The 26,127-nt window shown below is 37.6% G+C and overlaps 38 non-coding genes across 38 annotated transcripts; 27 read left to right on the top strand and 11 right to left on the bottom strand.

Annotated features, from left to right (window-relative positions):
* Positions 1 to 325: 325 nt before the first annotated feature.
* Positions 326 to 397, top strand: TRNAG-UCC (transfer RNA glycine (anticodon UCC)). The gene has a single exon. It is a non-coding gene; the product is annotated as a tRNA-Gly (tRNA).
* Positions 398 to 825: 428 nt separating this feature from the next.
* TRNAG-UCC (transfer RNA glycine (anticodon UCC)) lies at positions 826 to 897 on the top strand. The gene has a single exon. It is a non-coding gene; the product is annotated as a tRNA-Gly (tRNA).
* Positions 898 to 1,825: 928 nt separating this feature from the next.
* TRNAG-UCC (transfer RNA glycine (anticodon UCC)) lies at positions 1,826 to 1,897 on the top strand. Its single transcript has one exon. It is a non-coding gene; the product is annotated as a tRNA-Gly (tRNA).
* A 428-nt stretch (positions 1,898 to 2,325) lies between these two features.
* On the top strand, positions 2,326 to 2,397 carry TRNAG-UCC (transfer RNA glycine (anticodon UCC)). The gene has a single exon. It is a non-coding gene; the product is annotated as a tRNA-Gly (tRNA).
* A 428-nt stretch (positions 2,398 to 2,825) lies between these two features.
* TRNAE-UUC (transfer RNA glutamic acid (anticodon UUC)) lies at positions 2,826 to 2,897 on the top strand. The gene has a single exon. It is a non-coding gene; the product is annotated as a tRNA-Glu (tRNA).
* Positions 2,898 to 3,325: 428 nt separating this feature from the next.
* TRNAG-UCC (transfer RNA glycine (anticodon UCC)) lies at positions 3,326 to 3,397 on the top strand. The gene has a single exon. It is a non-coding gene; the product is annotated as a tRNA-Gly (tRNA).
* A 428-nt stretch (positions 3,398 to 3,825) lies between these two features.
* Positions 3,826 to 3,897, top strand: TRNAG-UCC (transfer RNA glycine (anticodon UCC)). Its single transcript has one exon. It is a non-coding gene; the product is annotated as a tRNA-Gly (tRNA).
* A 428-nt stretch (positions 3,898 to 4,325) lies between these two features.
* TRNAG-UCC (transfer RNA glycine (anticodon UCC)) lies at positions 4,326 to 4,397 on the top strand. Its single transcript has one exon. It is a non-coding gene; the product is annotated as a tRNA-Gly (tRNA).
* Positions 4,398 to 4,825: 428 nt separating this feature from the next.
* TRNAG-UCC (transfer RNA glycine (anticodon UCC)) lies at positions 4,826 to 4,897 on the top strand. Its single transcript has one exon. It is a non-coding gene; the product is annotated as a tRNA-Gly (tRNA).
* Positions 4,898 to 5,325: 428 nt separating this feature from the next.
* Positions 5,326 to 5,397, top strand: TRNAG-UCC (transfer RNA glycine (anticodon UCC)). Its single transcript has one exon. It is a non-coding gene; the product is annotated as a tRNA-Gly (tRNA).
* A 428-nt stretch (positions 5,398 to 5,825) lies between these two features.
* Positions 5,826 to 5,897, top strand: TRNAG-UCC (transfer RNA glycine (anticodon UCC)). Its single transcript has one exon. It is a non-coding gene; the product is annotated as a tRNA-Gly (tRNA).
* Positions 5,898 to 6,325: 428 nt separating this feature from the next.
* TRNAG-UCC (transfer RNA glycine (anticodon UCC)) lies at positions 6,326 to 6,397 on the top strand. The gene has a single exon. It is a non-coding gene; the product is annotated as a tRNA-Gly (tRNA).
* Positions 6,398 to 6,825: 428 nt separating this feature from the next.
* TRNAG-UCC (transfer RNA glycine (anticodon UCC)) lies at positions 6,826 to 6,897 on the top strand. The gene has a single exon. It is a non-coding gene; the product is annotated as a tRNA-Gly (tRNA).
* A 1,429-nt stretch (positions 6,898 to 8,326) lies between these two features.
* TRNAG-UCC (transfer RNA glycine (anticodon UCC)) lies at positions 8,327 to 8,398 on the top strand. The gene has a single exon. It is a non-coding gene; the product is annotated as a tRNA-Gly (tRNA).
* A 428-nt stretch (positions 8,399 to 8,826) lies between these two features.
* On the top strand, positions 8,827 to 8,898 carry TRNAG-UCC (transfer RNA glycine (anticodon UCC)). Its single transcript has one exon. It is a non-coding gene; the product is annotated as a tRNA-Gly (tRNA).
* A 428-nt stretch (positions 8,899 to 9,326) lies between these two features.
* TRNAG-UCC (transfer RNA glycine (anticodon UCC)) lies at positions 9,327 to 9,398 on the top strand. Its single transcript has one exon. It is a non-coding gene; the product is annotated as a tRNA-Gly (tRNA).
* Positions 9,399 to 9,826: 428 nt separating this feature from the next.
* TRNAG-UCC (transfer RNA glycine (anticodon UCC)) lies at positions 9,827 to 9,898 on the top strand. The gene has a single exon. It is a non-coding gene; the product is annotated as a tRNA-Gly (tRNA).
* Positions 9,899 to 10,326: 428 nt separating this feature from the next.
* Positions 10,327 to 10,398, top strand: TRNAG-UCC (transfer RNA glycine (anticodon UCC)). The gene has a single exon. It is a non-coding gene; the product is annotated as a tRNA-Gly (tRNA).
* Positions 10,399 to 10,826: 428 nt separating this feature from the next.
* TRNAG-UCC (transfer RNA glycine (anticodon UCC)) lies at positions 10,827 to 10,898 on the top strand. The gene has a single exon. It is a non-coding gene; the product is annotated as a tRNA-Gly (tRNA).
* Positions 10,899 to 11,326: 428 nt separating this feature from the next.
* Positions 11,327 to 11,398, top strand: TRNAG-UCC (transfer RNA glycine (anticodon UCC)). Its single transcript has one exon. It is a non-coding gene; the product is annotated as a tRNA-Gly (tRNA).
* A 428-nt stretch (positions 11,399 to 11,826) lies between these two features.
* On the top strand, positions 11,827 to 11,898 carry TRNAG-UCC (transfer RNA glycine (anticodon UCC)). The gene has a single exon. It is a non-coding gene; the product is annotated as a tRNA-Gly (tRNA).
* A 428-nt stretch (positions 11,899 to 12,326) lies between these two features.
* Positions 12,327 to 12,398, top strand: TRNAG-UCC (transfer RNA glycine (anticodon UCC)). Its single transcript has one exon. It is a non-coding gene; the product is annotated as a tRNA-Gly (tRNA).
* A 428-nt stretch (positions 12,399 to 12,826) lies between these two features.
* TRNAG-UCC (transfer RNA glycine (anticodon UCC)) lies at positions 12,827 to 12,898 on the top strand. The gene has a single exon. It is a non-coding gene; the product is annotated as a tRNA-Gly (tRNA).
* Positions 12,899 to 13,326: 428 nt separating this feature from the next.
* TRNAG-UCC (transfer RNA glycine (anticodon UCC)) lies at positions 13,327 to 13,398 on the top strand. Its single transcript has one exon. It is a non-coding gene; the product is annotated as a tRNA-Gly (tRNA).
* A 428-nt stretch (positions 13,399 to 13,826) lies between these two features.
* On the top strand, positions 13,827 to 13,898 carry TRNAE-UUC (transfer RNA glutamic acid (anticodon UUC)). The gene has a single exon. It is a non-coding gene; the product is annotated as a tRNA-Glu (tRNA).
* Positions 13,899 to 14,326: 428 nt separating this feature from the next.
* TRNAG-UCC (transfer RNA glycine (anticodon UCC)) lies at positions 14,327 to 14,398 on the top strand. The gene has a single exon. It is a non-coding gene; the product is annotated as a tRNA-Gly (tRNA).
* A 928-nt stretch (positions 14,399 to 15,326) lies between these two features.
* Positions 15,327 to 15,398, top strand: TRNAG-UCC (transfer RNA glycine (anticodon UCC)). Its single transcript has one exon. It is a non-coding gene; the product is annotated as a tRNA-Gly (tRNA).
* A 994-nt stretch (positions 15,399 to 16,392) lies between these two features.
* On the bottom strand, positions 16,393 to 16,464 carry TRNAG-UCC (transfer RNA glycine (anticodon UCC)). Its single transcript has one exon. It is a non-coding gene; the product is annotated as a tRNA-Gly (tRNA).
* A 928-nt stretch (positions 16,465 to 17,392) lies between these two features.
* On the bottom strand, positions 17,393 to 17,464 carry TRNAG-UCC (transfer RNA glycine (anticodon UCC)). The gene has a single exon. It is a non-coding gene; the product is annotated as a tRNA-Gly (tRNA).
* Positions 17,465 to 18,892: 1,428 nt separating this feature from the next.
* On the bottom strand, positions 18,893 to 18,964 carry TRNAG-UCC (transfer RNA glycine (anticodon UCC)). Its single transcript has one exon. It is a non-coding gene; the product is annotated as a tRNA-Gly (tRNA).
* A 428-nt stretch (positions 18,965 to 19,392) lies between these two features.
* TRNAG-UCC (transfer RNA glycine (anticodon UCC)) lies at positions 19,393 to 19,464 on the bottom strand. Its single transcript has one exon. It is a non-coding gene; the product is annotated as a tRNA-Gly (tRNA).
* A 928-nt stretch (positions 19,465 to 20,392) lies between these two features.
* Positions 20,393 to 20,464, bottom strand: TRNAG-UCC (transfer RNA glycine (anticodon UCC)). The gene has a single exon. It is a non-coding gene; the product is annotated as a tRNA-Gly (tRNA).
* Positions 20,465 to 20,892: 428 nt separating this feature from the next.
* Positions 20,893 to 20,964, bottom strand: TRNAG-UCC (transfer RNA glycine (anticodon UCC)). The gene has a single exon. It is a non-coding gene; the product is annotated as a tRNA-Gly (tRNA).
* Positions 20,965 to 21,892: 928 nt separating this feature from the next.
* On the bottom strand, positions 21,893 to 21,964 carry TRNAG-UCC (transfer RNA glycine (anticodon UCC)). The gene has a single exon. It is a non-coding gene; the product is annotated as a tRNA-Gly (tRNA).
* A 428-nt stretch (positions 21,965 to 22,392) lies between these two features.
* On the bottom strand, positions 22,393 to 22,464 carry TRNAG-UCC (transfer RNA glycine (anticodon UCC)). Its single transcript has one exon. It is a non-coding gene; the product is annotated as a tRNA-Gly (tRNA).
* Positions 22,465 to 23,889: 1,425 nt separating this feature from the next.
* TRNAG-UCC (transfer RNA glycine (anticodon UCC)) lies at positions 23,890 to 23,961 on the bottom strand. Its single transcript has one exon. It is a non-coding gene; the product is annotated as a tRNA-Gly (tRNA).
* A 928-nt stretch (positions 23,962 to 24,889) lies between these two features.
* TRNAG-UCC (transfer RNA glycine (anticodon UCC)) lies at positions 24,890 to 24,961 on the bottom strand. The gene has a single exon. It is a non-coding gene; the product is annotated as a tRNA-Gly (tRNA).
* A 928-nt stretch (positions 24,962 to 25,889) lies between these two features.
* On the bottom strand, positions 25,890 to 25,961 carry TRNAG-UCC (transfer RNA glycine (anticodon UCC)). Its single transcript has one exon. It is a non-coding gene; the product is annotated as a tRNA-Gly (tRNA).
* Between the last annotated feature and the right edge of the window lie 166 nt (positions 25,962 to 26,127).

The raw sequence follows: 26,127 nt of genomic DNA, 5'->3' as shown, positions 1-26,127 counted from the left end.
TCCTTCTTAGCAGATGACTTTTGATTCCACCACTGCCTGATTAAAGATTTGTAAATACATTTTACAAAGTTCACTGAGGTGCCATATGCAAGTAAATCGAAGGTCTTTTCTTTTCTCAGTTTTGATACCACTGTATATCAGTTCAATGGTGCATAAAAACCTTAAGTATGGATGAGCCTAAATCTTGAATTGTGAATGTCATGCAATTTTCCAATTTTGTTTGAATATCTTCCACCAATGGTGCTACAGCGCAGGCTATAAATATCTTTCAAACAGTTGTTGTGATTTCCATATTGGCCACTATATGCATTCGAAAAGAGCTCAAGCATTGGTGGTATAGTGGTGAGCATAGCTGCCTTCCAAGCAGTTGACCCGGGTTTGATTCCCGGCCAATGCATCCGTTTCCTTATGTGCTGTTTTCGCACTTATAGTTGTTGCTTAAGATATGCTCAGATGACAAGGTCCATAGAAAATGTTAAAATCTTTGTAGAAATCATGATTCCTTCTTAGCAGATGACTTTTGATTCCACCACTGCCTGATTAAAGATTTGTAAATACATTTTACACAGTTCACTGAGGTGCCATATGCAAGTAAAACGAAGGTCTTTTCTATTCTCAGTTTTTATACCACTGTATATCAGTTCAATGGTGCATAAAAACCTTAAGTATGGATGAGCCTAAATCTTGAATTGTGAATGTCATGCAATTTGCCAATTTTGTTTGAATATCTTCCACCAATGGTGCTACAGCGCAGGCTATAAATATCTTTCAAACAGTTGTTGTGATTTCCATATTGGCCACTATATGCATTGAAAAAGCGCTCAAGCATTGGTAGTATAGTGGTGAGCATAGCTGCCTTCCAAGCAGTTGACCCGGGTTCGATTCCCGGCCAATGCATCCTTTTCCTTATGTGCTGTTTTTGCACTTATAGTTGTTGCTGAAGATATGCTCAGATGACAAGGTCCATAGAAAATGTTAAAATCTTTGTAGAAATCATGATTCCTTCTTAGCAGATGACTTTTGATTCCACCACTGCCTGATTAAAGATTTGTAAATACATTTTACAAAGTTCACTGAGGTGCCATATGCAAGTAAATCGAAGGTCTTTTCTTTTCTCAGTTTTGATACCACTGTATATCAGTTCAATGGTGCATAAAAACCTTAAGTATGGATGAGCCTAAATCTTGAATTGTGAATGTCATGCAATTTTCCAATTTTGTTTGAATATCTTCCACCAATGGTGCTACAGCGCAGGCTATAAATATCTTTCAAACAGTTGTTGTGATTTCCATATTGGCCACTATATGTATTCGAAAAGAGCTCAAGCATTGGTGGTATAGTGGTGAGCATAGCTGCCTTTCTAGCAGTTGACCCGGGTTCGATTCCTGGACAATGCATCCTTTTCCTTATGTGCTGTTTTCGCACTTATAGTTGTTGCTTAAGATATGCTCAGATGACAAGGTCCATAGAAAATGTTAAAATCTTTGTAGAAATCATGATTCCTTCTTAGCAGATGACTTTTGATTCCACCACTGCCTGATTAAAGATTTGTAAATACATTTTACACAGTTCACTGAGGTGCCATATGCAAGTAAAACTAAGGTCTTTTCTATTCTCAGTTTTTATACCACTGTATATCAGTTCAATGGTGCATAAAAACCTTAAGTATGGATGAGCCTAAATCTTGAATTGTGAATGTCATGCAATTTGCCAATTTTGTTTGAATATCTTCCACCAATGGTGCTACAGCGCAGGCTATAAATATCTTTCAAACAGTTGTTGTGATTTCCATATTGGCCACTATATGCATTCGAAAAGAGTTCAAGCATTGGTGGTATAGTGGTGAGCATAGCTGCCTTCCAAGCAGTTGACCCGGGTTCGATTCCTGGCCAATGCATCCTTTTCCTTATGTGCTGTTTTCGCACTTATAGTTGTTGCTTAAGATATGCTCAGATGACAAGGTCCATAGAAAATGTTAAAATCTTTGTAGAAATCATGATTCCTTCTTAGCAGATGACTTTTGATTCCACCACTGCCTGATTAAAGATTTGTAAATACATTTTACACAGTTCACTGAGGTGCCATATGCAAGTAAAACGAAGGTCTTTTCTATTCTCAGTTTTTATACCACTGTATATCAGTTCAATGGTGCATAAAAACCTTAAGTATGGATGAGCCTAAATCTTGAATTGTGAATGTCATGCAATTTGCCAATTTTGTTTGAATATCTTCCACCAATGGTGCTACAGCGCAGGCTATAAATATCTTTCAAACAGTTGTTGTGATTTCCATATTGGCCACTATATGCATTGAAAAAGCGCTCAAGCATTGGTGGTATAGTGGTGAGCATAGCTGCCTTCCAAGCAGTTGACCCGGGTTCGATTCCCGGCCAATGCATCCTTTTCCTTATGTGCTGTTTTCGCACTTATAGTTGTTGCTTAAGATATGCTCAGATGACAAGGTCCATAGAAAATGTTAAAATCTTTGTAGAAATCATGATTCCTTCTTAGCAGATGACTTTTGATTCCACCACTGCCTGATTAAAGATTTGTAAATATATTTTACAAAGTTCACTGAGGTGCCATATGCAAGTAAATCAAAGGTCTTTTCTTTTCTTAGTTTTGATACCACTGTATATCAGTTCAATGGTGCATAAAAACCTTAAGTATGGATGAGCCTAAATCTTGAATTGTGAATGTCATGCAATTTTCCAATTTTGTTTGAATATCTTCCACCAATGGTGCTACAGCGCAGGCTATAAATATCTTTCAAACAGTTGTTGTGATTTCCATATTGGCCACTATATGTATTCGAAAAGAGCTCAAGCATTGGTGGTATAGTGGTGAGCATAGCTGCCTTTCTAGCAGTTGACCCGGGTTCGATTCCCGGACAATGCATCCTTTTCCTTATGTGCTGTTTTCGCACTTATAGTTGTTGCTTAAGATATGCTCAGATGACAAGGTCCATAGAAAATGTTAAAATCTTTGTAGAAATCATTATTCCTTCTTAGCAGATGACTTTTGATTCCACCACTGCCTGATTAAAGATTTGTAAATACATTTTACAAAGTTCACTGAGGTGCCATATGCAAGTAAATCGAAGGTCTTTTCTTTTCTCAGTTTTGATACCACTGTATATCAGTTCAATGGTGCATAAAAACCTTAAGTATGGATGAGCCTAAATCTTGAATTGGGAATGTCATGCAATTTGCCAATTTTGTTTGAATATCTTCCACCAATGGTGCTACAGCGCAGGCTATAAATATATTTCAAACAGTTGTTGTGATTTCCATATTGGCCACTATATGCATTCGAAAAGAGCTCAAGCATTGGTGGTATAGTGGTAAGCATAGCTGCCTTCCAAGCAGTTGACCCGGGTTCGATTCCCGGCCAAAGCATCCTTTTCCTTATGTGCTGTTTTCGCACTTATAGTTGTTGCTTAAGATATGCTCAGATGACAAGGTCCATAGAAAATGTTAAAATCTTTGTAGAAATCATGATTCCTTCTTAGCAGATGACTTTTGATTCCACCACTGCCTGATTAAAGATTTGTAAATACATTTTACACAGTTCACTGAGGTGCCATATGCAAGTAAAACGAAGGTCTTTTCTATTCTCAGTTTTTATACCACTGTATATCAGTTCAATGGTGCATAAAAACCTTAAGTATGGATGAGCCTAAATCTTGAATTGTGAATGTCATGCAATTTGCCAATTTTGTTTGAATATCTTCCACCAATGGTGCTACAGCGCAGGCTATAAATATCTTTCAAACAGTTGTTGTGATTTCCATATTGGCCACTATATGCATTGAAAAAGCGCTCAAGCATTGGTGGTATAGTCGTGAGCATAGCTGCCTTCCAAGCAGTTGACCCGGGTTCGATTCCCGGCCAATGCATCCTTTTCCTTATGTGCTGTTTTCGCACTTATAGTTGTTGCTTAAGATATGCTCAGATGACAAGGTCCATAGAAAATGTTAAAATCTTTGTAGAAATCATGATTCCTTCTTAGCAGATGACTTTTGATTCCACCACTGCCTGATTAAAGATTTGTAAATACATTTTACAAAGTTCACTGAGGTGCCATATGCAAGTAAATCAAAGGTCTTTTCTTTTCTCAGTTTTGATACCACTGTATATCAGTTCAATGGTGCATAAAAACCTTAAGTATGGATGAGCCTAAATCTTGAATTGGGAATGTCATGCAATTTGCCAATTTTGTTTGAATATCTTCCACCAATGGTGCTACAGCGCAGGCTATAAATATCTTTCAAACAGTTGTTGTGATTTCCATATTGGCCACTATATGCATTTGAAAAGAGCTCAAGCATTGGTGGTATAGTGGTAAGCATAGCTGCCTTCCAAGCAGTTGACCCGGGTTCGATTCCCGGCCAAAGCATCCTTTTCCTTATGTGCTGTTTTCGCACTTATAGTTGTTGCTTAAGATATGCTCAGATGACAAGGTCCATAGAAAATGTTAAAATCTTTGTAGAAATCATGATTCCTTCTTAGCAGATGACTTTTGATTCCACCACTGCCTGATTAAAGATTTGTAAATACATTTTACACAGTTCACTGAGGTGCCATATGCAAGTAAAACGAAGGTCTTTTCTATTCTCAGTTTTTATACCACTGTATATCAGTTCAATGGTGCATAAAAACCTTAAGTATGGATGAGCCTAAATCTTGAATTGTGAATGTCATGCAATTTGCCAATTTTGTTTGAATATCTTCCACCAATGGTGCTACAGCGCAGGCTATAAATATCTTTCAAACAGTTGTTGTGATTTCCATATTGGCCACTATATGCATTGAAAAAGCGCTCAAGCATTGGTGGTATAGTCGTGAGCATAGCTGCCTTCCAAGCAGTTGACCCGGGTTCGATTCCCGGCCAATGCATCCTTTTCCTTATGTGCTGTTTTCGCACTTATAGTTGTTGCTTAAGATATGCTCAGATGACAAGGTCCATAGAAAATGTTAAAATCTTTGTAGAAATCATGATTCCTTCTTAGCAGATGACTTTTGATTCCACCACTGCCTGATTAAAGATTTGTAAATACATTTTACAAAGTTCACTGAGGTGCCATATGCAAGTAAATCAAAGGTCTTTTCTTTTCTCAGTTTTGATACCACTGTATATCAGTTCAATGGTGCATAAAAACCTTAAGTATGGATGAGCCTAAATCTTGAATTGGGAATGTCATGCAATTTGCCAATTTTGTTTGAATATCTTCCACCAATGGTGCTACAGCGCAGGCTATAAATATCTTTCAAACAGTTGTTGTGATTTCCATATTGGCCACTATATGCATTCGAAAAGAGCTCAAGCATTGGTGGTATAGTGGTGAGCATAGCTGCCTTCCAAGCAGTTGACCCGGGTTCGATTCCCGGCCAATGCATCCTTTTCCTTATGTGCTGTTTTCGCACTTATAGTTGTTGCTTAAGATATGCTCAGATGACAAGGTCCATAGAAAATGTTAAAATCTTTGTAGAAATCATTATTCCTTCTTAGCAGATGACTTTTGATTCCACCACTGCCTGATTAAAGATTTGTAAATACATTTTACAAAGTTCACTGAGGTGCCATATGCAAGTAAATCGAAGGTCTTTTCTTTTCTCAGTTTTGATACCACTGTATATCAGTTCAATGGTGCATAAAAACCTTAAGTATGGATGAGCCTAAATCTTGAATTGGGAATGTCATGCAATTTGCCAATTTTGTTTGAATATCTTCCACCAATGGTGCTACAGCGCAGGCTATAAATATCTTTCAAACAGTTGTTGTGATTTCCATATTGGCCACTATATGCATTCGAAAAGAGCTCAAGCATTGGTGGTATAGTGGTGAGCATAGCTGCTTTCCAAGCAGTTGACCCGGGTTCGATTCCCGGCCAAAGCATCCTTTTCCTTATGTGCTGTTTTCGCACTTATAGTTGTTGCTTAAGATATGCTCAGATGACAAGGTCCATAGAAAATGTTAAAATCTTTGTAGAAATCATGATTCCTTCTTAGCAGATGACTTTTGATTCCACCACTGCCTGATTAAAGATTTGTAAATACATTTTACACAGTTCACTGAGGTGCCATATGCAAGTAAAACGAAGGTCTTTTCTATACTCAGTTTTTATACCACTGTATATCAGTTCAATGGTGCATAAAAACCTTAAGTATGGATGAGCCTAAATCTTGAATTGTGAATGTTATGCAATTTGCCAATTTTGTTTGAATATCTTCCACCAATGGTGCTACAGCGCAGGCTATAAATATCTTTCAAACAGTTGTTGTGATTTCCATATTGGCCACTATATGCATTGAAAAAGCGCTCAAGCATTGGTGGTATAGTGGTGAGCATAGCTGCCTTCCAAGCAGTTGACCCGGGTTCGATTCCCGGCCAATGCATCCTTTTCCTTATGTGCTGTTTTCGCACTTATAGTTGTTGCTTAAGATATGCTCAGATGACAAGGTCCATAGAAAATGTTAAAATCTTTGTAGAAATCATGATTCCTTCTTAGCAGATGACTTTTGATTCCACCACTGCCTGATTAAAGATTTGTAAATACATTTTACAAAGTTCACTGAGGTGCCATATGCAAGTAAATCAAAGGTCTTTTCTTTTCTCAGTTTTGATACCACTGTATATCAGTTCAATGGTGCATAAAAACCTTAAGTATGGATGAGCCTAAATCTTGAATTGGGAATGTCATGCAATTTGCCAATTTTGTTTGAATATCTTCCACCAATGGTGCTACAGCGCAGGCTATAAATATCTTTCAAACAGTTGTTGTGATTTCCATATTGGCCACTATATGCATTCGAAAAGAGCTCAAGCATTGGTGGTATAGTGGTGAGCATAGCTGCCTTCCAAGCAGTTGACCCGGGTTCGATTCCCGGCCAATGCATCCTTTTCCTTATGTGCTGTTTTCGCACTTATAGTTGTTGCTTAAGATATGCTCAGATGACAAGGTCCATAGAAAATGTTAAAATCTTTGTAGAAATCATGATTCCTTCTTAGCAGATGACTTTTGATTCCACCACTGCCTGATTAAAGATTTGTAAATACATTTTACACAGTTCACTGAGGTGCCATATGCAAGTAAATCGAAGGTCTTTTCTTTTCTCAGTTTTGATACCACTGTATATCAGTTCAATGGTGCATAAAAACCTTAAGTATGGATGAGCCTAAATCTTGAATTGGGAATGTCATGCAATTTGCCAATTTTGTTTGAATATCTTCCACCAATGGTGCTACAGCGCAGGCTATAAATATCTTTCAAACAGTTGTTGTGATTTCCATATTGGCCACTATATGCATTGAAAAAGCGCTCAAGCATTGGTGGTATAGTGGTGAGCATAGCTGCCTTCCAAGCAGTTTACCCAGGTTCGATTCCCGGCCAATGCATCCTTTTCTTTATGTGCTGTTTTCGCACTTATAGTTGTTGCTTAAGATATGCTCAGATGACAAGGTCCATAGAAAATGTTAAAATCTTTGTAGAAATCATGATTCCTTCTTAGCAGATGACTTTTGATTCCACCACTGCCTGATTAAAGATTTGTAAATACATTTTACAAAGTTCACTGAGGTGCCATATGCAAGTAAATCAAAGGTCTTTTCTTTTCTCAGTTTTGATACCACTGTATATCAGTTCAATGGTGCATAAAAACCTTAAGTATGGATGAGCCTAAATCTTGAATTGTGAATGTCATGCAATTTTCCAATTTTGTTTTGAATATCTTCCACCAATGGTGCTACAGCGCAGGCTATAAATATCTTTCAAACAGTTGTTGTGATTTCCATATTGGCCACTATATGCATTCGAAAAGAGCTCAAGCATTGGTGCTATAGTGGTGAGCATAGCTGCCTTCCAAGCAGTTGACCCGGCTTCGATTCCCGGCCAATGCATCCTTTTCCTTATGTGCCGTTTTCGCACTTATAGTTGTTGCTTAAGATATGCTCAGATGACAAGGTCCATAGAAAATGTTAAAATCTTTGTAGAAATCATTATTCCTTCTTAGCAGATGACTTTTGATTCCACCACTGCCTGATTAAAGATTTGTAAATACATTTTACAAAGTTCACTGAGGTGCCATATGCAAGTAAATCGAAGGTCTTTTCTTTTCTCAGTTTTGATACCACTGTATATCAGTTCAATGGTGCATAAAAACCTTAAGTATGGATGAGCCTAAATCTTGAATTGGGAATGTCATGCAATTTGCCAATTTTGTTTGAATATCTTCCACCAATGGTGCTACAGCGCAGGCTATAAATATCTTTCAAACAGTTGTTGTGATTTCCATATTGGCCACTATATGCATTCGAAAAGAGCTCAAGCATTGGTGGTATAGTGGTGAGCATAGCTGCCTTCCAAGCAGTTGACCCGGGTTCGATTCCCGGCCAATGCATCCTTTTCCTTATGTGCTGTTTTCGCACTTATAGTTGTTGCTTAAGATATGCTCAGATGACAAGGTCCATAGAAAATGTTAAAATCTTTGTAGAAATCATGATTCCTTCTTAGCAGATGACTTTTGATTCCACCACTGCCTGATTAAAGATTTGTAAATACATTTTACACAGTTCACTGAGGTGCCATATGCAAGTAAAACGAAGGTCTTTTCTATTCTCAGTTTTTATACCACTGTATATCAGTTCAATGGTGCATAAAAACCTTAAGTATGGATGAGCCTAAATCTTGAATTGTGAATGTCATGCAATTTGCCAATTTTGTTTGAATATCTTCCACCAATGGTGCTACAGCGCAGGCTATAAATATCTTTCAAACAGTTGTTGTGATTTCCATATTGGCCACTATATGCATTGAAAAAGCGCTCAAGCATTGGTGGTATAGTGGTGAGCATAGCTGCCTTCCAAGCAGTTGACCCGGGTTCGATTCCCGGCCAATGCATCCTTTTCCTTATGTGCTGTTTTCGCACTTATAGTTGTTGCTTAAGATATGCTCAGATGACAAGGTCCATAGAAAATGTTAAAATCTTTGTAGAAATCATGATTCCTTCTTAGCAGATGACTTTTGATTCCACCACTGCCTGATTAAAGATTTGTAAATACATTTTACAAAGTTCACTGAGGTGCCATATGCAAGTAAATCGAAGGTCTTTTCTTTTCTCAGTTTTGATACCACTGTATGTAAGTTCATTGGTGCATAAAAACCTTAAGTATGGATGAGCCTAAATCTTGAATTGTGAATGTCATGCAATTTGCCAATTTTGTTTGAATATCTTCCACCAATGGTGCTACAGCGCAGGCTATAAATATCTTTCAAACAGTTGTTGTGATTTCCATATTGGCCACTATATGCATTCGAAAAGAGCTCAAGCATTGGTGGTATAGTGGTGAGCATAGCTGCCTTCCAAGCAGTTGACCCGGGTTCGATTCCCGGCCAATGCATCCTTTTCCTTATGTGCTGTTTTCGCACTTATAGTTGTTGCTTAAGATATGCTCAGATGACAAGGTCCATAGAAAATGTTAAAATCTTTGTAGAAATCATGATTCCTTCTTAGCAGATGACTTTTGATTCCACCACTGCCTGATTAAAGATTTGTAAATATATTTTACAAAGTTCACTGAGGTGCCATATGCAAGTAAATCGAAGGTCTTTTCTTTTCTCAGTTTTGATACCACTGTATATCAGTTCAATGGTGCATAAAAACCTTAAGTATGGATGAGCCTAAATCTTGAATTGTGAATGTCATGCAATTTGCCAATTTTGTTTGAATATCTTCCACCAATGGTGCTACAGCGCAGGCTATAAATATCTTTCAAACAGTTGTTGTGATTTCCATATTGGCCACTATATGCATTGAAAAAGCGCTCAAGCATTGGTGGTATAGTGGTGAGCATAGCTGCCTTCCAAGCAGTTGACCCGGGTTCGATTCCCGGCCAATGCATCCTTTTCCTTATGTGCTGTTTTCGCACTTATAGTTGTTGCTTAAGATATGCTCAGATGACAAGGTCCATAGAAAATGTTAAAATCTTTGTAGAAATCATGATTCCTTCTTAGCAGATGACTTTTGATTCCACCACTGCCTGATTAAAGATTTGTAAATACATTTTACAAAGTTCACTGAGGTGCCATATGCAAGTAAATCAAAGGTCTTTTCTTTTCTCAGTTTTGATACCACTGTATATCAGTTCAATGGTGCATAAAAACCTTAAGTATGGATGAGCCTAAATCTTGAATTGTGAATGTCATGCAATTTTCCAATTTTGTTTGAATATCTTCCACCAATGGTGCTACAGCGCAGGCTATAAATATCTTTCAAACTGTTGTTGTGATTTCCATATTGGCCACTATATGCATTCGAAAAGAGCTCAAGCATTGGTGGTATAGTGGTGAGCATAGCTGCCTTCCAAGCAGTTGACCCGGCTTCGATTCCCGGCCAATGCATCCTTTTCCTTATGTGCCGTTTTCGCACTTATAGTTGTTGCTTAAGATATGCTCAGATGACAAGGTCCATAGAAAATGTTAAAATCTTTGTAGAAATCATTATTCCTTCTTAGCAGATGACTTTTGATTCCACCACTGCCTGATTAAAGATTTGTAAATACATTTTACAAAGTTCACTGAGGTGCCATATGCAAGTAAATCGAAGGTCTTTTCTTTTCTCAGTTTTGATACCACTGTATATCAGTTCAATGGTGCATAAAAACCTTAAGTATGGATGAGCCTAAATCTTGAATTGGGAATGTCATGCAATTTGCCAATTTTGTTTGAATATCTTCCACCAATGGTGCTACAGCGCAGGCTATAAATATCTTTCAAACAGTTGTTGTGATTTCCATATTGGCCACTATATGCATTCAAAAAGAGCTCAAGCATTGGTGGTATAGTGGTGAGCATAGCGGCCTTCCAAGCAGTTGACCCGGGTTCGATTCCCGGCCAATGCATCCTTTTCCTTATGTGCTGTTTTCGCACTTATAGTTGTTGCTTAAGATATGCTCGGATGACAAGGTCCATAGAAAATGTTAAAATCTTTGTAGAAATCATGATTCCTTCTTAGCAGATGACTTTTGATTCCACCACTGCCTGATTAAAGATTTGTAAATACATTTTACACAGTTCACTGAGGTGCCATATGCAAGTAAAACGAAGGTCTTTTCTATTCTCAGTTTTTATACCACTGTATATCAGATCAATGGTGCATAAAAACCTTAAGTATGGATGAGCCTAAATCTTGAATTGTGAATGTCATGCAATTTGCCAATTTTGTTTGAATATCTTCCACCAATGGTGCTACAGCGCAGGCTATAAATATCTTTCAAACAGTTGTTGTGATTTCCATATTGGCCACTATATGCATTGAAAAAGCGCTCAAGCATTGGTGGTATAGTGGTGAGCATAGCTGCCTTCCAAGCAGTTGACCCGGGTTCGATTCCCGGCCAATGCATCCTTTTCCTTATGTGCTGTTTTCGCACTTATAGTTGTTGCTTAAGATATGCTCAGATGACAAGGTCCATAGAAAATGTTAAAATCTTTGTAGAAATCATGATTCCTTCTTAGCAGATGACTTTTGATTCCACCACTGCCTGATTAAAGATTTGTAAATACATTTTACAAAGTTCACTGAGGTGCCATATGCAAGTAAATCGAAGGTCTTTTCTTTTCTCAGTTTTGATACCACTGTATGTAAGTTCATTGGTGCATAAAAACCTTAAGTATGGATGAGACTAAATCTTGAATTGTGAATGTCATGCAATTTGCCAATTTTGTTTGAATATCTTCCACCAATGGTGCTACAGCGCAGGCTATAAATATCTTTCAAACAGTTGTTGTGACTTCCATATTGGCCACTATATGCATTTGAAAAGAGCGCAAGCATTGGTGGTATAGTGGTGAGCATAGCTGCCTTCCAAGCAGTTGACCCGGGTTCGATTCCCGGCCAATGCGTCCTTTTCCTTATGTGCTGTTTTCGCACTTATAGTTGTTGCTTAAGATATGCTCAGATGACAAGGTCCATAGAAAATGTTAAAATCTTTGTAGAAATCATTATTCCTTCTTAGCAGATGACTTTTGATTCCACCACTGCCTGATTAAAGATTTGTAAATACATTTTACAAAGTTCACTGAGGTGCCATATGCAAGTAAATCGAAGGTCTTTTCTTTTCTCAGTTTTGATACCACTGTATATCAGTTCAATGGTGCATAAAAACCTTAAGTATGGATGAGCCTAAATCTTGAATTGGGAATGTCATGCAATTTGCCAATTTTGTTTGAATATCTTCCACCAATGGTGCTACAGCGCAGGCTATAAATATCTTTCAAACAGTTGTTGTGATTTCCATATTGGCCACTATATGCATTCGAAAAGAGCTCAAGCATTGGTGGTATAGTGGTGAGCATAGCTGCCTTCCAAGCAGTTGACCCGGGTTTGATTCCCGGCCAATGCATCCGTTTCCTTATGTGCTGTTTTCGCACTTATAGTTGTTGCTTAAGATATGCTCAGATGACAAGGTCCATAGAAAATGTTAAAATCTTTGTAGAAATCATGATTCCTTCTTAGCAGATGACTTTTGATTCCACCACTGCCTGATTAAAGATTTGTAAATACATTTTACACAGTTCACTGAGGTGCCATATGCAAGTAAAACGAAGGTCTTTTCTATTCTCAGTTTTTATACCACTGTATATCAGTTCAATGGTGCATAAAAACCTTAAGTATGGATGAGCCTAAATCTTGAATTGTGAATGTCATGCAATTTGCCAATTTTGTTTGAATATCTTCCACCAATGGTGCTACAGCGCAGGCTATAAATATCTTTCAAACAGTTGTTGTGATTTCCATATTGGCCACTATATGCATTGAAAAAGCGCTCAAGCATTGGTAGTATAGTGGTGAGCATAGCTGCCTTCCAAGCAGTTGACCCGGGTTCGATTCCCGGCCAATGCATCCTTTTCCTTATGTGCTGTTTTCGCACTTATAGTTGTTGCTGAAGATATGCTCAGATGACAAGGTCCATAGAAAATGTTAAAATCTTTGTAGAAATCATGATTCCTTCTTAGCAGATGACTTTTGATTCCACCACTGCCTGATTAAAGATTTGTAAATACATTTTACACAGTTCACTGAGGTGCCATATGCAAGTAAAACGAAGGTCTTTTCTATTCTCAGTTTTTATACCACTGTATATCAGTTCAATGGTGCATAAAAACCTTAAGTATGGATGAGCCTAAATCTTGAATTGTGAATGTCATGCAATTTGCCAATTTTGTTTGAATATCTTCCACCAATGGTGCTACAGCGCAGGCTATAAATATCTTTCAAACAGTTGTTGTGATTTCCATATTGGCCACTATATGCATTGAAAAAGCGCTCAAGCATTGGTGGTATAGTGGTGAGCATAGCTGCCTTCCAAGCAGTTGACCCGGGTTCGATTCCCGGCCAATGCATCCTTTTCCTTATGTGCTGTTTTCGCACTTATAGTTGTTGCTTAAGATATGCTCAGATGACAAGGTCCATAGAAAATGTTAAAATCTTTGTAGAAATCATGATTCCTTCTTAGCAGATGACTTTTGATTCCACCACTGCCTGATTAAAGATTTGTAAATACATTTTACAAAGTTCACTGAGGTGCCATATGCAAGTAAATCAAAGGTCTTTTCTTTTCTCAGTTTTGATACCACTGTATATCAGTTCAATGGTGCATAAAAACCTTAAGTATGGATGAGCCTAAATCTTGAATTGTGAATGTCATGCAATTTTCCAATTTTGTTTGAATATCTTCCACCAATGGTGCTACAGCGCAGGCTATAAATATCTTTCAAACAGTTGTTGTGATTTCCATATTGGCCACTATATGTATTCGAAAAGAGCTCAAGCATTGGTGGTATAGTGGTGAGCATAGCTGCCTTTCTAGCAGTTGACCCGGGTTCGATTCCCGGACAATGCATCCTTTTCCTTATGTGCTGTTTTCGCACTTATAGTTGTTGCTTAAGATATGCTCAGATGACAAGGTCCATAGAAAATGTTAAAATCTTTGTAGAAATCATGATTCCTTCTTAGCAGATTACTTTTGATTCCACCACTGCCTGATTAAAGATTTGTAAATACATTTTACACAGTTCACTGAGGTGCCATATGCAAGTAAAACTAAGGTCTTTTCTATTCTCAGTTTTTATACCACTGTATATCAGTTCAATGTTGCATAAAAACCTTAAGTATGGATGAGCCTAAATCTTGAATTGTGAATGTCATGCAATTTGCCAATTTTGTTTGAATATCTTCCACCAATGGTGCTACAGCGCAGGCTATAAATATCTTTCAAACAGTTGTTGTGATTTCCATATTGGCCACTATATGCATTCGAAAAGAGTTCAAGCATTGGTGGTATAGTGGTGAGCATAGCTGCCTTCCAAGCAGTTGAACCGGGTTCGATTCCCGGCCAATGCATCCTTTTCCTTATGTGCTGTTTTCGCACTTATAGTTGTTGCTTAAGATATGCTCAGATGACAAGGTCCATAGAAAATGTTAAAATCTTTGTAGAAATCATGATTCCTTCTTAGCAGATGACTTTTGATTCCACCACTGCATGATTAAAGATTTGTAAACACATTTTACAAAGTTCACTGAGGTGCCATATGCAAGTACATCAAAGGTCTTTTCTTTTCTCAGTTTTGATACCACCGTATATCAGTTCAATGGTGCATAAAAACCTTAAGTATGGATGAGCCTAAATCTTGAATTGTGAATGTCATGCAATTTGCCAATTTTGTTTGAATATCTACCACCAATGGTGCTACAGCGCAGGCTATAAAAATCTTTCAAACAGTTGTTGTGATTTCCATATTGGCCACTATATGCATTTGAAAAGTGCTCAAGCATTGGTGGTATAGTGGTGAGCATAGCTGCCTTCCAAGCAGTTGACCCGGGGTCGATTCCCAGCCAATGCATCCTTTTCCTTATGTGCTGTTTTCGCACTTATAGTTGTTGCTTAAGATATGCTCAGATGACAAGGTCCATAGAAAATGTTAAAATCTTTGTAGAAATCATGATTCCTTCTTAGCAGATGACTTTTGATTCCACCACTGCCTGATTAAAGATTTGTAAATACATTTTACACAGTTCACTGAGGTGCCATATGCAAGTAAAACTAAGGTCTTTTCTATTCTCAGTTTTTATACCACTGTATATCAGTTCAATGGTGCATAAAAACCTTAAGTATGGATGAGCCTAAATCTTGAATTGTGAATGTCATGCAATTTGCCAATTTTGTTTGAATATCTTCCACCAATGGTGCTACAGCGCAGGCTATAAATATCTTTCAAACAGTTGTTGTGATTTCCATATTGGCCACTATATGCATTCGAAAAGAGTTCAAGCATTGGTGGTATAGTGGTGAGCATAGTTGCCTTCCAAGCAGTTGAACCGGGTTCGATTCCCGGCCAATGCATCCTTTTCCTTATGTGCTGTTTTCGCACTTATAGTTGTTGCTTAAGATATGCTCAGATGACAAGGTCCATAGAAAATGTTAAAATCTTTGTAGAAATCATGATTCCTTCTTAGCAGATGACTTTTGATTCCACCACTGCATGATTAAAGATTTGTAAACACATTTTACAAACTTCACTGAGGTGCCATATGCAAGTACATCAAAGGTCTTTTCTTTTCTCAGTTTTGATACCACCGTATATCAGTTCAATGGTGCATAAAAACCTTAAGTATGGATGAGCCTAAATCTTGAATTGTGAATGTCATGCAATTTGCCAATTTTGTTTGAATATCTACCACCAATGGTGCTACAGCGCAGGCTATAAAAATCTTTCAAACAGTTGTTGTGATTTCCATATTGGCCACTATATGCATTTGAAAAGTGCTCAAGCATTGGTGGTATAGTGGTGAGCATAGCTGCCTTCCAAGCAGTTGACCCGGGGTCGATTCCCAGCCAATGCATCCTTTTCCTTATGTGCTGTTTTCGCACTTATAGTTGTTGCTTAAGATATGCTCAGATGACAAGGTCCATAGAAAATGTTAAAATCTTTGTAGAAATCATGATTCCTTCTTAGCAGATGACTTTTGATTCCACCACTGCCTGATTAAAGATTTGTAAATACATTTTACAAAGTTCACTGAGGTGCCATATGCAAGTAAATCGAAGGTCTTTTCTTTTCTCAGTTTTGATACCACTTTATGCACCATTGAACTGATATACAGTGGTATCAAAACTGAGAAAAGAAAAGACCTTCGATTTACTTGCATATGGCACCTCAGTGAACTTTGTAAAATGTATTTACAAATCTTTAATCAGGCAGTGGTGGAATCAAAAGTCATCTGCTAAGAAGGAATCATGATTTCTACAAAGATTTTAACATTTTCTATGGACCTTGTCATCTGAGCATATCTTAAGCAACAACTATAAGTGCGAAAACAGCACATAAGGAAAAGGATGCATTGGCCGGGAATCGAACCCGGGTCAACTGCTTGGAAGGCAGCTATGCTCACCACTATACCACCAATGCTTGAGCACTTTGCAAATGCATATAGTGGCCAATATGGAAATCACAACAACTGTTTGAAAGATTTTTATAGCCTGCGCTGTAGCACAATTGTTGGTAGATATTCAAACAAAATTGGCAAATTGCATGACATTCACAATTCAAGATTTAGGCTCATCCATACTTAAGGTTTTTATGCACCATTGAACTGATATACAGTGGTATCAAAACTGAGAAAAGAAAAGACCTTTGATGTATTTGCATATGGCACCTCAGTGAACTTTGTAAAATGTGTTTACAAATCTTTAATCAGGCAGTGGTGGAATCAAAAGTCATCTGCTAAGAAGGAATCATGATTTCTACAAAGATTTTAACATTTTCTATGGACCTTGTCATCTGAGCATATCTTAAGCAACAACTATAAGTGCGAAAACAGCACATAAGGAAAAGGATGCATTGGCCGGGAATCGAACCCGAGTCAATTGCTTGGAAGGCAGCTATGCTCACCACTATACCACCAATGCTTGAGCCCTTTTTCGATGCATATAGTGGCCAATATGGAAATCACAACAACTGTTTGAAAGATATTTATAGCCTGCGCTGTAGCACCATTCGTGGAAGATATTCAAACAAAATTGGCAAATTGCATGACATTCACAATTCAAGATTTAGGCTCATCCATACTTAAGGTTTTTATGCACCATTGAACTGATATACAGTGGTATAAAAACTGAGAATAGAAAAGACCTTCGTTTTACTTGCATATGGCACCTCAGTGAACTTTGTAAAATGTATTTACAAATCTTTAATCAGGCAGTGGTGGAATCAAAAGTCATCTGCTAAGAATTAATCATGATTTCTACAAAGATTTTAACATTTTCTATGGACCTTGTCATCTGAGCATATCTTAAGCAACAACTATAAGTGCGAAAACAGCACATAAGGAAAAGGATGCATTGGCCGGGAATCGAACCCGGGTCAACAGCTTGGAAGGCAGCTATGCTCACCACTATACCACCAATGCTTGAGCTCTTTTCAAATGCATATAGTGGCCAATATGGAAATCACAACAACTGTTTGAAAGATATTTATAGCCTGCGCTGTAGCACCATTGGTGGAAGATATTCAAACAAAATTGGAAAATTGCATGACATTCACAATTCAAGATTTAGGCTTATCCATACTTAAGGTTTTTTTGCACCATTGAACTGATATACAGTGGTATCAAAACTGAGAAAAGAAAAGACCTTCGATTTACTTGCATATGGCACCTCAGTGAACTTTGTAAAATGTATTTACAAATCTTTAATCAGGCAGTGGTGGAATCAAAAGTCATCTGCTAAGAAGGAATCATGATTTCTACAAAGATTTTAACATTTTCTATGGACCTTGTCATCTGAGCATATCTTAAGCAACAACTATAAGTGCGAAAACAGCACATAAGGAAAAGGATGCATTGGCCGGGAATCGAACCCGAGTCAATTGCTTGGAAGGCAGCTATGCTCACCACTATACCACCAATGCTTGAGCCCTTTTTCGATGCATATAGTGGCCAATATGGAAATCACAACAACTGTTTGAAAGATATTTATAGCCTGCGCTGTAGCACCATTCGTGGAAGATATTCAAACAAAATTGGCAAATTGCATGACATTCACAATTCAAGATTTAGGCTCATCCATACTTAAGGTTTTTATGCACCATTGAACTGATATACAGTGGTATAAAAACTGAGAATAGAAAAGACCTTCGTTTTACTTGCATATGGCACCTCAGTGAACTTTGTAAAATGTATTTACAAATCTTTAATCAGGCAGTGGTGGAATCAAAAGTCATCTGCTAAGAATTAATCATGATTTCTACAAAGATTTTAACATTTTCTATGGACCTTGTCATCTGAGCATATCTTAAGCAACAACTATAAGTGCGAAAACAGCACATAAGGAAAAGGATGCATTGGCCGGGAATCGAACCCGGGTCAACAGCTTGGAAGAAAGCTATGCTCACCACTATACCACCAATGCTTGAGCTCTTTTCAAATGCATATAGTGGCCAATATGGAAATCACAACAACTGTTTGAAAGATATTTATAGCCTGCGCTGTAGCACCATTGGTGGAAGATATTCAAACAAAATTGGCAAATTGCATGACATTCACAATTCAAGATTTAGGCTTATCCATACTTAAGGTTTTTATGCACCATTGAACTGATATACAGTGGTATCAAAACTGAGAAAAGAAAAGACCTTCGATTTACTTGCATATGGCACCTCAGTGAACTTTCTAAAATGTATTTACAAATCTTTAATCAGGCAGTGATGGAATCAAAAGTCATCTGCTAAGAAGGAATCATGATTTCTACAAAGATTTTAACATTTTCTATGGACCTTGTCATCTGAGCATATCTTAAGCAACAACTATAAGTGCGAAAACAGCACATAAGGAAAAGGATGCATTGGCCGGGAATCGAACCCGGGTCAACTGCTTGGAAGGCAGCTATGCTCACCACTATACCACCAATGCTTGAGCTCTTTTCGAATGCATATAGTGGCCAATATGGAAATCACAACAACTGTTTGAAAGATTTTTATAGCCTGCGCTGTAGCACCATTGGTGGTAGATATTCAAACAAAATTGGCAAATTGCATGACATTCACAATTCAAGATTTAGGCTCATCCATACTTAAGGTTTTTATGCACCATTGAACTGATATACAGTGGTATCAAAACTGAGAAAAGAAAAGACCTTTGATTTACTTGCATATGGCACCTCAGTGAACTTTGTAAAATGTATTTACAAATCTTTAATCAGGCAGTGATGGAATCAAAATTCATCTGCTAAGAAGGAATCATGATTTCTACAAAGATTTTAACATTTTCTATGGACCTTGTCATCTGAGCATATCTTAAGCAACAACTATAAGTGCGAAAACAGCACATAAGGAAAAGGATGCATTGGCAGGGAATCGAACCCGGGTCAACTGCTTGGAAGGCAGCTATGCTCACCACTATACCACCAATGCTTGAGCTCTATTTGAATGCATATAGTGGCCAATATGGAAATCACAACAACTGTTTGAAAGATATTTATAGCCTGCGCTGTAGCACCATTGGTGGAAGATATTCAAACAAAATTGGCAAATTGCATGACATTCACAATTCAAGATTTAGGCTTATCCATACTAAAGGTTTTTATGCACCATTGAACTGATATACAGTGGTATCAAAACTGAGAAAAGAAAAGACCTTCGATTTACTTGCATATGGCACCTCAGTGAACTTTGTAAAATGTATTTACAAATCTTTAATCAGGCAGTGGTGGAATCAAAAGTCATCTGCTAAGAAGGAATCATGATTTCTACAAAGATTTTAACATTTTCTATGGACCTTGTCATCTGAGCATATCTTAAGCAACAACTATAAGTGCGAAAACAGCACATAAGGAAAATGATGCATTGGCCGGGAATCGAACCCGAGTTAATTGCTTGGAAGGCAGCTATGCTCACCACTATACCACCAATGCTTGAGCGCTTTTTCGATGCATATAGTGGCCAATATGGAAATCACAACAACTGTTTGAAAGATATTTATAGCCTGCGCTGTAGCACCATTGGTGGAAGATATTCAAACAAAATTGGCAAATTGCATGACATTCACAATTCAAGATTTAGGCTCATCCATACTTAAGGTTTTTATGCTCCAATGAACTTACATACAGTGGTATCAAAACTGAGAAAAGAAAAGACCTTCGATTTACTTGCATATGGCACCTCAGTGAACTTTGTAAAATGTATTTACAAATCTTTAATCAGGCAGTGGTGGAATCAAAAGTCATCTGCTAAGAAGGAATCATGATTTCTACAAAGATTTTAACATTTTCTATGGACCTTGTCATCTGAGCATATCTTAAGCAACAACTATAAGTGCGAAAACAGCACATAAGGAAAAGGATGCATTGGCCGGGAATCGACCCCGGGTCAACTGCTTGGAAGGCAGCTATGCTCACCACTATACCACCAATGCTTGAGCACTTTTCAAATGCATATAGTGGCCAATATTGAAATCACAACAACTGGTTGAAAGATTTTTATAGCCTGCACTGTAGCACCATTGGTGGTAGATATTCAAACAAAATTGGCAAATTGCATGACATTCACAATTCAAGATTTAGGCTTATCCATACTTAAGGTTTTTATGCACCATTGAACTGATATACAGTGGTATCAAAACTGAGAAAAGAAAAGACCTTTGATTTACTTGCATATGGCACCTCAGTGAACTTTGTAAAATGTATTTACAAATCTTTAATCAGGCAGTGGTGGAATCAAAAGTCATCTGCTAAGAAGGAATCATGATTTCTACAAAGATTTTAACATTTTCTATGGACCTTGTCATCTGAGCATATCTTAAGCAACAACTATAAGTGCGAAAACAGCACATAAAGAAAAGGATGCATTGGCCGGGAATCGAACCCGTGTCAACTGCTTGGAAGGCAGCTATGCTCACCACTATACCACCAATGCTTGAGCTGTTTTTGAATGCATATAGTGGCCAATATGGAAATCACAACAACTGTTTGAAAGATATTTATAGCCTGCGCTGTAGCACCATTGGTGGAAGATATTCAAACAAAATTGGCAAATTGCATGACATTCACAATTCAAGATTTAGGCTCATCCATACTTAAGGTTTTTATGCTCCAATGAACTTACATACAGTGGTATCAAAACTGAGAAAAGAAAAGACCTTCGATTTACTTGCATATGGCACCTCAGTGAACTTTGTAAAATGTATTTACAAATCTTTAATCAGGCAGTGGTGGAATCAAAAGTCATCTGCTAAGAAGGAATCATGATTTCTACAAAGATTTTAACATTTTCTATGGACCTTGTCATCTGAGCATATCTTAAGCAACAACTATAAGTGCGAAAACAGCACATAAGGAAAAGGATGCATTGGTCGGGAATCGACCCCGGGTCAACTGCTTGGAAGGCAGCTATGCTCACCACTATACCACCAATGCTTGAGCACTTTTCAAATGCATATAGTGGCCAATATTGAAATCACAACAACTGTTTGAAAGATTTTTATAGCCTGCACTGTAGCACCATTGGTGGTAGATATTCAAACAAAATTGGCAAATTGCATGACATTCACAATTCAAGATTTAGGCTTATCCATACTTAAGGTTTTTATGCACCATTGAACTGATATACAGTGGTATCAAAACTGAGAAAAGAAAAGACCTTTGATTTACTTGCATATGGCACCTCAGTGAACTTTGTAAAATGTATTTACAAATCTTTAATCAGGCAGTGGTGGAATCAAAAGTCATCTGCTAAGAAGGAATCATGATTTCTACAAAGATTTTAACATTTTCTATGGACCTTGTCATCTGAGCATATCTTAAGCAACAACTATAAGTGCGAAAACAGCACATAAAGAAAAGGATGCATTGGCCGGGAATCGAACCCGTGTCAACTGCTTGGAAGGCAGCTATGCTCACCACTATACCACCAATGCTTGAGCTCTTTTCGAATGCATATAGTGGCCAATATGGAAATCACAACAACTGTTTGAAAGATATTTATAGCCTGCGCTGTAGCACCATTGGTGGAAGATATTCAAACAAAATTGGCAAATTGCATGACATTCACAATTCAAGATTTAGGCTCATCCATACTTAAGGTTTTTATGCTCCAATGAACTTACATACAGTGGTATCAAAACTGAGAAAAGAAAAGACCTTCGATTTACTTGCATATGGCACCTCAGTGAACTTTGTAAAATGTATTTACAAATCTTTAATCAGGCAGTGGTGGAATCAAAAGTCATCTGCTAAGAAGGAATCATGATTTCTACAAAGATTTTAACATTTTCTATGGACCTTGTCATCTGAGCATATCTTAAGCAACAACTATAAGTGCGAAAACAGCACATAAGGAAAAGGATGCATTGGCCGGGAATCGACCCCGGGTCAACTGCTTGGAAGGCAGCTATGCTCACCACTATACCACCAATGCTTGAGCACTTTTCAAATGCATATGGTGGCCAATATTGAAATCACAACTGTTTGAAAGATTTTTATAGCCTGCACTGTAGCACCATTGGTGGTAGATATTCAAACAAAATTGGCAAATTGCATGACATTCACAATTCAAGATTTAGGCTTATCCATACTTAAGGTTTTTATGCACCATTGAACTGATATACAGTGGTATCAAAACTGAGAAAAGAAAAGACCTTTGATTTACTTGCATATGGCACCTCAGTGAACTTTGTAAAATGTATTTACAAATCTTTAATCAGGCAGTGGTGGAATCAAAAGTCATCTGCTAAGAAGGAATCATGATTTCTACAAAGATTTTAACATTTTCTATGGACCTTGTCATCTGAGCATATCTTAAGCAACAACTATAAGTGCGAAAACAGCACATAAAGAAAAGGATGCATTGGCCGGGAATCGAACCCGTGTCAACTGCTTGGAAGGCAGCTATGCTCACCACTATCCCACCAATGCTTGAGCTCTTTTCGAATGCATATAGTGGCCAATATGGAAATCACAACAACTGTTTGAAAGATATTTATAGCCTGCGCTGTAGCACCATTGGTGGAAGATATTCAAACAAAATTGGCAAATTGCATGACATTCACAATTCAAGATTTAGGCTCATCCATACTTAAGGTTTTTATGCTCCAATGAACTTACATACAGTGGTATCAAAACTGAGAAAAGAAAAGACCTTCGATTTACTTGCATATGGCACCTCAGTGAACTTTGTAAAATGTATTTACAAATCTTTAATCAGGCAGTGGTGGAATCAAAAGTCATCTGCTAAGAAGGAATCATGATTTCTACAAAGATTTTAACATTTTCTATGGACCTTGTCATCTGAGCATATCTTAAGCAACAACTATAAGTGCGAAAGCAGCACATAAGGAAAAGGATGCATTGGTCGGGAATCAACCCCGGGTCAACTGCTTGGAAGGCAGCTATGCTCACCACTATACCACCAATGCTTGAGCACTTTTCAAATGCATATAGTGGCCAATATTGAAATCACAACAACTGTTTGAAAGATTTTTATAGCCTGCACTGTAGCACCATTGGTGGTAGATATTCAAACAAAATTGGCAAATTGCATGACATTCACAATTCAAGATTTAGGCTTATCCATACTTAAGGTTTTTATGCACCATTGAACTGATATACAGTGGTATCAAAACTGAGAAAAGAAAAGACCTTTGATTTACTTGCATATGGCACCTCAGTGAACTTTGTAAAATGTATTTACAAATCTTTAATCAGGCAGTGGTGGAATCAAAAGTCATCTGCTAAGAAGGAATCATGATTTCTACAAAGATTTTAACATTTTCTATGGACCTTGTCATCTGAGCATATCTTAAGCAACAACTATAAGTGCGAAAACAGCACATAAAGAAAAGGATGCATTGGCCGGGAATCGAACCCGTGTCAACTGCTTGGAAGGCAGCTATGCTCACCACTATACCACCAATGCTAGAGCTCTTTTCGAATGCATATAGTGGCCAATATGGAAATCACAACAACTGTTTGAAAGATATTTATAGCCTGCGCTGTAGCACCATTGGTGGAAGATATTCAAACAAAATTGGCAAATTGCATGACATTCACAATTCAAGATTTAGGCTCATCCATACTTAAGGTTTTTATGCTCCAATGAACTTACATACAGTGGTATCAAAACTGAGAAAAGAAAAGACCTTCGATTTACTTGCATATGGCACCTCAGTGAACTTTGTAAAATGTATTTACAAATCTTTAATCAGGCAGTGGTGGAATCAAAAGTCATCTGCTAAGAAGGAATCATGATTTCTACAAAGATTTTAACATTTTCTATGGACCTTGTCATCTGAGCATATCTTAAGCAACAACTATAAGTGCGAAAACAGCACATAAGGAAAAGGATGCATTGGCCGGGAATCGACCCCGTGTCAACTGCTTGGAAGGCAGCTATGCTCACCACTATACCACCAATGCTTGAGCACTTTTCAAATGCATATAGTGGCCAATATTGAAATCACAACAACTGTTTGAAAGCTTTTTATAGCCTGCACTGTAGCACCATTGGTGGTAGATATTCAAACAAAATTGGCAAATTGCATGACATTCACAATTCAAGATTTAGGCTTATCCATACTTAAGGTTTTTATGCACCATTGAACTGATATACAGTGGTATCAAAACTGAGAAAAGAAAAGACCTTTGATTTACTTGCATATGGCACCTCAGTGAACTTTGTAAAATGTATTTACAAATCTTTAATCAGGCAGTGGTGGAATCAAAAGTCATCTGCTAAGAAGGAATCATGATTTCTACAAAGATTTTAACATTTTCTATGGACCTTGTCATCTGAGCATATCTTAAGCAACAACTATAAGTGCGAAAACAGCACATAAAGAAAAGGATGCATTGGCCGGGAATCGAACCCGTGTCAACTGCTTGGAAGGCAGCTATGCTCACCACTATACCACCAATGCTTGAGCTTTTTTTGAATGCATATAGTGGCCAATATGGAAATCACAACAACTGTTTGAAAGATATTTATAGCCTGCGCTGTAGCACCATTGGTGGAAGATATTCAAACAAAATTGGCAAATTGCATGACATTCACAATTCAAGATTTAGGCTCATCCATACTTAAGGTTTTTATGCTCCAATGAACTTACATACAGTGGTATCAAAACTGAGAAAAGAAAAGACCTTCGATTTACTTGCATATGGCACCTCAGTGAACTTTGTAAAATGTATTTACAAATCTTTAATCAGGCAGTGGTGGAATCAAAAGTCATCTGCTAAGAAGGAATCATGATTTCTACAAAGATTTTAACATTTTCTATGGACCTTGTCATCTGAGCATATCTTAAGCAACAACTATAAGTGCGAAAACAGCACATAAGGAAAAGGATGCATTGGCCGGGAATCGACCCCGGGTCAACTGCTTGGAAGGCAGATATGCTCACCACTATACCACCAATGCTTGAGCACTTTTCAAATGCATATAGTGGCCAATATTGAAATCACAACAACTGTTTGAAAGATTTTTATAGCCTGCACTGTAGCACCATTGGTGGTAGATATTCAAACAAAATTGGCAAATTGCATGACATTCACAATTCAAGATTTAGGCTTATCCATACTTAAGGTTTTTATGCACCATTGAACTGATATACAGTGGTATCAAAACTGAGAAAAGAAAAGACCTTTGAATTACTTGCATATGGCACCTCAGTGAACTTTGTAAAATGTATTTACAAATATTTAATCAGGCAGTGGTGGAATCAAAAGTCATCTGCTAAGAAGGAATCATGATTTCTACAAAGATTTTAACATTTTCTATGGACCTTGTCATCTGAGCATATCTTAAGTAACAACTATAAGTGCGAAAACAGCACATAAAGAAAAGGATGCATTGGCCGGGAATCGAACCCGGGTCAACTGCTTGGAAGGCAGCTATGCTCACCACTATACCACCAAAGCTTGAGCTCTTTTCGAATGCATATAGTGGCCAATATGGAAATCACAACAACTGTTTGAAAGATATTTATAGCCTGCGCTGTAGCACCATTGGTGGAAGATATTCAAACAAAATTGGCAAATTGCATGACATTCACAATTCAAGATTTAGGCTCATCCATACTTAAGG

The sequence above is a fragment of the Pseudophryne corroboree genome, chromosome 4 (assembly GCF_028390025.1).
Source record: "Pseudophryne corroboree isolate aPseCor3 chromosome 4, aPseCor3.hap2, whole genome shotgun sequence".
Classification (NCBI taxonomy): Eukaryota; Metazoa; Chordata; class Amphibia; order Anura; family Myobatrachidae; genus Pseudophryne; species Pseudophryne corroboree.
This window is presented reverse-complemented; position numbering and strand designations above follow the sequence as displayed.